The sequence below is a fragment of the Danio rerio genome, chromosome 15, assembly GCF_052040795.2.
Source record: "Danio rerio strain M-AB ecotype USA chromosome 15, GRCz13ab, whole genome shotgun sequence".
Lineage (NCBI taxonomy): Eukaryota > Metazoa > Chordata > Actinopteri > Cypriniformes > Danionidae > Danio > Danio rerio.
The window spans coordinates 12,619,898-12,627,015 of NC_141035.1; the positions used below are offsets into that span (position 1 = coordinate 12,619,898).

Genomic DNA, 7,118 nt, shown 5'->3' on the forward strand with positions numbered 1-7,118 from the left:
GTAAGATTACTTTAATAACTCTATTTAACTAATACTGTTCTACCATGTTCAGTTAACATCTTGAATGCTAGTAGTCTCAACATTGTTTTAATCCACCATTTTAAGTAATGTCAACTAAAGAAACTACGTGCAATCGGTTTCCACATTTTCTTCAATTAAACTGAACATAAAATATGTAGTTCAACTTACAAGTAATGACATTATACAGGTCTTAAATGTAAACATTTTATTTGACAAAATTAGCAGAATTTCACAATACACTTGTGATATTTTAGTATCACAATACACTTGTACACAATACAGTTTTGTAAAAACCTGTTGTAAAGTGCTGTAATATACTGTAAACAGCAATACAGACAAAAAATATAATAAACATGTTCAAAACTAAAACACAAGTTTTCGAAAAGGTTTGAAAATCTATCAAAAAAACTTTAAATACTTGACACTTGGAAAAAAGATACTTGAATTAGTGTAATTAAACATGCCATTGCACCAGCACCTTAAACATGGCAGCATATAGACACTCACAGAGGAACAGATATTAAGCTTTAAAGCTAATTTGTTAGACTGTGTAGTTTAGATTTACCTACAGAAAATATCACATTAGTGTGGTCAAAAGTATTGAGTTTGGTATCAATCAATACTGAAATATTAAAAATATCCATTTTCCACCAGCATTTGAGTGCTACTGAGCTCGTTCTTAAACACCATTGATTGGCCACTGTGTTCACATGCTCAACAGAAATGACTGTGATTGGCTGTGACTGTCATAGGTTTACCATTTTTCACTGAGTCCAAACAAAGTTACACAGACACTGAAGTGTTTCAAAGCCATGTCGATAGCTGATGTTTAGAAGCTAACATATAAGCTATCTGGTGATGAATCGACTGATCGACAGTGCTTTGAAGTTATCCAGTGTCTTTGTATCTTTGCACCTGGTGAACAGTGGTGAAGTGTGGTAAAAATAATGACCTTCAAAGCCAATCAGTCATATCTACTGAGCATGTGAACACAATGGCCAATCAGTTCTTGCAATGTTAGTGGGAAATGGATGGACTTTTTTTTTATTTATTTCAGTACCGATTGGTACCAAACTCAATACTTTTGACAACCCTATAAATCACAATACACTTTTTTGGTAAAAAAAAAAAAAAAAGTGTTTTAAACACCAAAATGCTGCAGTCCTAAATGTAACGCTGCAAACAGCAACATGTTAAAAAGCAACACTTTGTAATTAAACATGCCATTATACCTGAACCTTTAAACATAAAGCACAGCAGTATATAGGCACTCGCCGAATAAAACACATTACGCTTCCCTCCCAGCAAAAGCAACACACGTTGAACAAATTCAAATGCATTGCTCAAAGTCTTTGGGTAGTCCGAATTCAGTGTGTAAATCAAAGCAAAAAAAGAGACATACTGCATGTGGCAAAGTCCATAACCACTTTTCCTTCCAGTATAAAGGCCCACATTGCATCCATAATGAGGTTCTTTAGACATCTTCACACACGACAGTCAGCAGGCCAACATCTTCTGCACTGAAGTCCGACTCTACAATTACATCCTATGAATAGAGAAAGAAAAATAAGTAAAGTTTGATATTCTAAATGGCACTAATAAAGCCTGTAGTGGCCAGGAGACCAAAAGCAGCGGTGAAAAAAATACAATTCCTTGTGCTTAATTTAGAAACACTTTAGTAGGAACCAATTACCCTATTAACTAGTTGCTTATTAGCATGACTATTTGTGTTTATAGTACATTTTACATTCAAATGCTTCTTATAAGAAGGCCTTGCTATGGTGCTCCTTCTTCAATGTAGACCAACACGATGGATTTGCCTGTACTGCTTCTACTAGGCTTGTCATGATAGTGGAATTTATTACCAATCCATATAGTAATTTTAAAAACATCCATTTCCTGCTAACATTTGAGCATTGTTGAGTGTCATTTCTGTTAAGCATGAGAACAGAATGGCAAAACAGTGCTGTTTAAAAATGTGCTCAAAAGTGCTTAAAATGTTAGCAGGAAATTTGCTGCTTAAAATTGCAGCAGAGATTGGTACTAAATTCCAGTATCTTGAACATGATACTATTCTAAAGGAACAATAATTTTTTTTTTGATTAAAGAAACACTGTAATGTAATAAAACAAACTGCAGTAAAAGTACTTTTAAAACATTTTCAAGAAATTAAATGCAAATGTGTGAGAGACCAATAGGTGCTACATAATCAATATAAATATTTTGTAGGGAAAACTTAATAAATTGGGAACCGATTAATGAATGCATTTGGTTTTGCTAGATTAAAGCAGTGAGTCAAGTTTGCATTATTTAGCACACTTTTTAAAAATGTATTAATAACTATTTTTTAATAAGAAAATTTATGTTTTAGTATGGCTTTTAGAACAAGGGTGCAGCCATCTACAATCCCACAGCAGGTGACTTCACAGGGTTGGTTATAATACGGAGCATCTTTGACTTTGTGGCTTTTAACACTATCTTTTTACATCTTAATCCAGCAGGTTCTTTCAACTGAAATTATAGTTCTCTCAACATATTACATAGGTATTACACTTATTAAGATTTTTTTTTCAAGCTAATCTTCCTCCTTTTCAAAACAAGTGTGTTTAAAAATTAAAGAAATGCATTCATTACTTCACTGGCCTATGAAGCTAACTGACCCTGTGACGGCACAAGCTGCTGTATTTGCAACATAGCAATGCTCTTGCTCCAAAGGCCATAATATAACATCCCTCTTACTTTCAAATACTTACATTAAATGCATTTGTTTTATTTTTATAAAATTGAAAATTTTTATTAATAAGTGAAGTGAACTGGAATGACTGCTTCATTTCCAGTCTAAGAAAGCAGAAACAATAATACTACTTACAAAACACATCCTGAAAATTTCTTTAGACTCATCCCTCTAAAGGACTGAAAGACCCCGGAGAACTGCTGCCAGATGACCTTGAAAAAGTAAAGACAGGTAGACATGCATTATAGCCCAATGAAAACATCAAATGCAATTTATTGCAATCAAATGCAAATTATGATTCAAAGATGATGTCACAAAAATACCTTTGAATTAACATGTTGAAAATTTCTTCTAGTTTTCTTCTGCAATTTTCTCCTGTTTTTTTAATTTTTATTTCAATCAAACGAGCAGTGTGTGTCCAATGCAGCGTAGAACTTGGATCTCACATTTCTTCCTGATATTCGATTGAATTCTGCAAAGATCCAATCAAAACATTATTAGTCATTAATAACATTCAAAAACACAAATTCACAAAATCACAAAGTTTTGAAAAGAAAACAAACCTTCTGCAGCACTTGCATCAGCTGGTGTTTCCTCTATGACTTCCTTCTGGATGTCACTGTTGTGCACAAAAACGTAAAGTGTTATTGACATGGCTAAGCGAAATTCTAAAACAAAAAACAGAAATCAGAAACACATGCAATGATACAATGCAATGCCATTTAGCAACAGATGTTACACTTTAACATGACATAGTTAAATGTTCTTGAATAATAAAAGCTGCCAAATACTCCCGGCGCCTGTCATCAAAAGCATGAGCTATACTTGTCACCAAACAGTAATAAACACAACCCCCGATTAAATATAATCATGGCATTGTTGCTGGTGTGCCTTACTTTTATGCGCATTAAAAGTAGAATAAATATTTGTCTCAATTGATGTCTTTAAAAGGACACTGAACTTTCTGACTAGGGTTGCACGGTTTACCGGTACTATGGTAGTATCGTGATACAATGGCTCCAAGATACTGGCGGTGCCACTGTAGTTTGTAAACGGTAGTATCGTCATTAACAGTCTGCCTACAATACATAATGCTTCATGTGAAAAAGTCACTAAAATACACGATTCAGCAACAATAGATCATTGTATTTTAATAGTCTATGGAGCCTTCTAAGGTTGTAAAACTGTAGAATTTGCGCCTTTTATAGTAGCCTATTGCATATTTTGTGATGGTTCATTTTGAATCGGAATTCGTTTATTTCTGTTCCTGTCAATATGATATAATAGCTACAACAACCGTGACAATCTATTAAAAAGAATGACTCATAAAGTGAAATTTTGAATTACTTTGGATTCTTATCCGATAATAAGTGTGAAAAAAGTATGATAGATGAAAAACCCAAAATAGCAACAGGAAACAATTTTTGACCACTTCATATAGCCTAGGTTTGTTGGAAAAATGCTCTTTTCTTTATGTATCTTTATTTTAATGTATTTTTTTTTTTGCTGGAATGCATACATTTTAGGTGAAGAGATGTGCAAATACTTTTTTCAACAATAAGGGAATTATTTAAATTCAAGTAGGCCTATAATAACATATACAATATATTATTTCTGACATTTTTCTTTATTTCATGGATTTAAGTTATGAATTACAGTATTGCAATACTACTTGGTATCACCATACTTCAGCTGGTATAGTATTGTAACATAAATTAATGTATGGAGACAAGGTAACGTTAATAGAACAATTCATGAATATGTTCTATGGCTTGTGCGGTATTGTTCAAAAAGTTTTTCTTTGATGTGTAAGTGCAAAACTTACATTTCCACTGCATATCAGCTCACAAACTGGTAGTCTGAAATAAAAAATAAATAAAGGGTATAATGATATTACAAACCAAATATGCCACTCACAATACTCTAATGGTGTGCTACATTTTAAACAACCTTGTAATTGTTCAAATTTATTTGCCCTAAATTGTTAAAAATTAGTGAAACCTTCTTTAAAAATGCAAACTAACAGGTTTGGCAAAGCCTGTTTCTTTACAGAAAGTTTGCTTATAACAAATGCTTGTTGATGCCTTTGTGTGATATTGAGCAAACAAAGGGATGTTTCTGTGCTTGGTTGTACGAGTTATACCACTTCATCATTAACGTTATCCATCACACATATTCAGTCGCGTCTGGTCAGATTTATTTGTCATTACAGCAATACAAAACACTTAATAACGTAACGGCAACACTGGAATAAACCTTCAAAACGGCATAAAGAAAAGACAAATAGCATATAAAACAAATAAATGAGTTAATTAAATATCTCTCGCATTTTCATAAGTTTAACTTTAAGTTTCATAGGGATTGTTAGCATAAGCACACTTTAGCATCATGTGTAAATATGTATCTGCCTCATACAGTGACACGAATCGTAATCGCATCGAAATCCTAAATTACCTACGACACTCACGGGTCCATTTTGAGCTGAAACTGCTTTATAATGTTCTAAAAGCCTCGGCGGGTTAAAACTGCTGCTGCCCCGGCGATCATGGAGAAAAAAACGACTGGTCTGGTCATGAGCCGCTCGCTGACGCCGGACCGAATCACAGCTGATCTCCTCACCTGCTTCCTGCAGGTGATCTCATAAAAGTAAATCTTAAAAAAAAAAACACGCATATTTTCGTCACAACAAGCGCCACTAAAGTTCAGCGATAACTAACGTTACTGTATTTGTAATGCGGATAAATAGGTTTCGTTTTCTTTTTTAAAAATGTAGACCTACAGCTATGTGTTAACTTTACATCTATTTGAACGGATCATTGCGCGCGCTCTTGCTCTCTCAGTGCATCATTTAAAATGGCGCGGCCCACTCTTTTAGAGCATAACGCCCACTTTACAAATTACTACTAACTTTACAAATTATTAATAGTTATTAAAAAGGACTAAGTAGCTAAAAATAGCTTATCTAGTAAAGTAGACAGTATTGCAAATAACGTGCAGTGGTCAAAACGTTTAGTCACAACATCATGGGCTATTAATTAGTTCACAAAACAGCAAACAATTTCACAAAGTGCAGGAAATAAACAGATTACTGATACTATACAAATAAAATCAAAGTAGTAATTAAAACGAAAAGTTTACCTTGATTTACAGCAGTACATCTTCTCAATATGAAATCCTGTCCTTCACTGGCGGTGCTGGGTGGCGGTTGGTTGTGACTCGGGATGGGGGATGGGAAATCACCACCCAGTACGCATGCGTAACAGCATGGCTTAGCCCTTATAAGCAATTTTACTCAAATTACATTAGTTATGGGAACTTTATACCTTACTATGTCAGCAACACTAATGCATTTCTAGTAAACCCAACAATTAGCTTAAAATTAAGTAAACACACTAGAATTTTGATAGTAAGGAATACTATTCGCATTTACAGTGTGACTTGAGAGAGCATCACACTTGTTACTGGACGCAGGATGGCTGCTTCACATAGTACTGAGATTGCAGATCCCCCAGACACATTTAAGTCATCTGTGTGGAAACATTTTGGTTTTCCAGTTGAGTACAGGAATAAAATTCGTGTCGTAGACAAATCGCCTGCCTGTCTGTCTCAACTGTTTCACGAAACTTACTTGTAAGGAAAAACATTTAAAAAGTGTGGTAATTTCACAATGTGAGGGTGTAAGCAACAGAACTGCCAACAAAAGTGATTTAATGTACAAAAGTAAAACCAGAATAATGCCCAAATATACAAAAAAAAAGAAATATTAACACTAATAAAAATAATATAATAGAGTAGCAAATTCAAACAAAAGTATCAAACAAAAATTAGTTAAACTCGAGCAAGGGGGTGATAGTGAAGACAAACAAAAGAAATAAATATAATAAAACAATTCTAACTCATGAATAACCCCTCTTACCTCGCTAAAACTGATGAAAAGAAAAAAAAGGTCTTCAGCGCTGTGCGCCGCATTCTTCCCTATACTGAATAAAATAAACAAAGATGACCTTCACCTCTTACCTGATGTCTTTAACAATACATTTTCTACGTGTTTGCAAAATAGAAATCGTATGACATTTTCCCTATCCACCTTACACTAAGACTGAACTTGAGGAGATACAGCTATATTGTCGGAGCTAAAAAATAATATACAAATTAATTGAAATAAAAATGTACAAACCTCACAAAATTTTTTAAAGTGGGCATAAGTAATGCAAAATAATTTTACCCAAACGAAAGTTAAGCAAAAACAACGAAAATCATAATCATGTCAAAAAAATACACGAAAAACGAGATCAAAGGAAAAAGCGCTCTCTCTCCCGCTCTTCCTGACATGCTTTTTACATTCCCGCGCTGCGTCGCCAAA

The 7,118-nt window shown here is 33.9% G+C and overlaps 1 long non-coding RNA gene across 5 annotated transcripts; it reads right to left on the reverse strand.

Annotated features, from left to right (window-relative positions):
• Positions 1 to 211: 211 nt before the first annotated feature.
• LOC147840528 (uncharacterized) lies at positions 212 to 5,939 on the reverse strand. Of its 5 annotated transcripts, none has more exons than XR_015509096.1 (7): positions 5,894 to 5,939; positions 5,223 to 5,407; positions 4,581 to 4,614; positions 3,319 to 3,374; positions 3,079 to 3,227; positions 2,891 to 2,967; positions 212 to 1,567 (listed from the first exon to the last, which is right to left on the reverse strand). It is a non-coding gene; the product is annotated as an uncharacterized LOC147840528 (long non-coding RNA). The 5 variants fall into 5 exon arrangements; XR_015509097.1 differs by having other exon boundaries at positions 5,210 to 5,407; XR_015509094.1 differs by lacking the exon at positions 5,223 to 5,407.
• Positions 5,940 to 7,118: the final 1,179 nt, after the last annotated feature.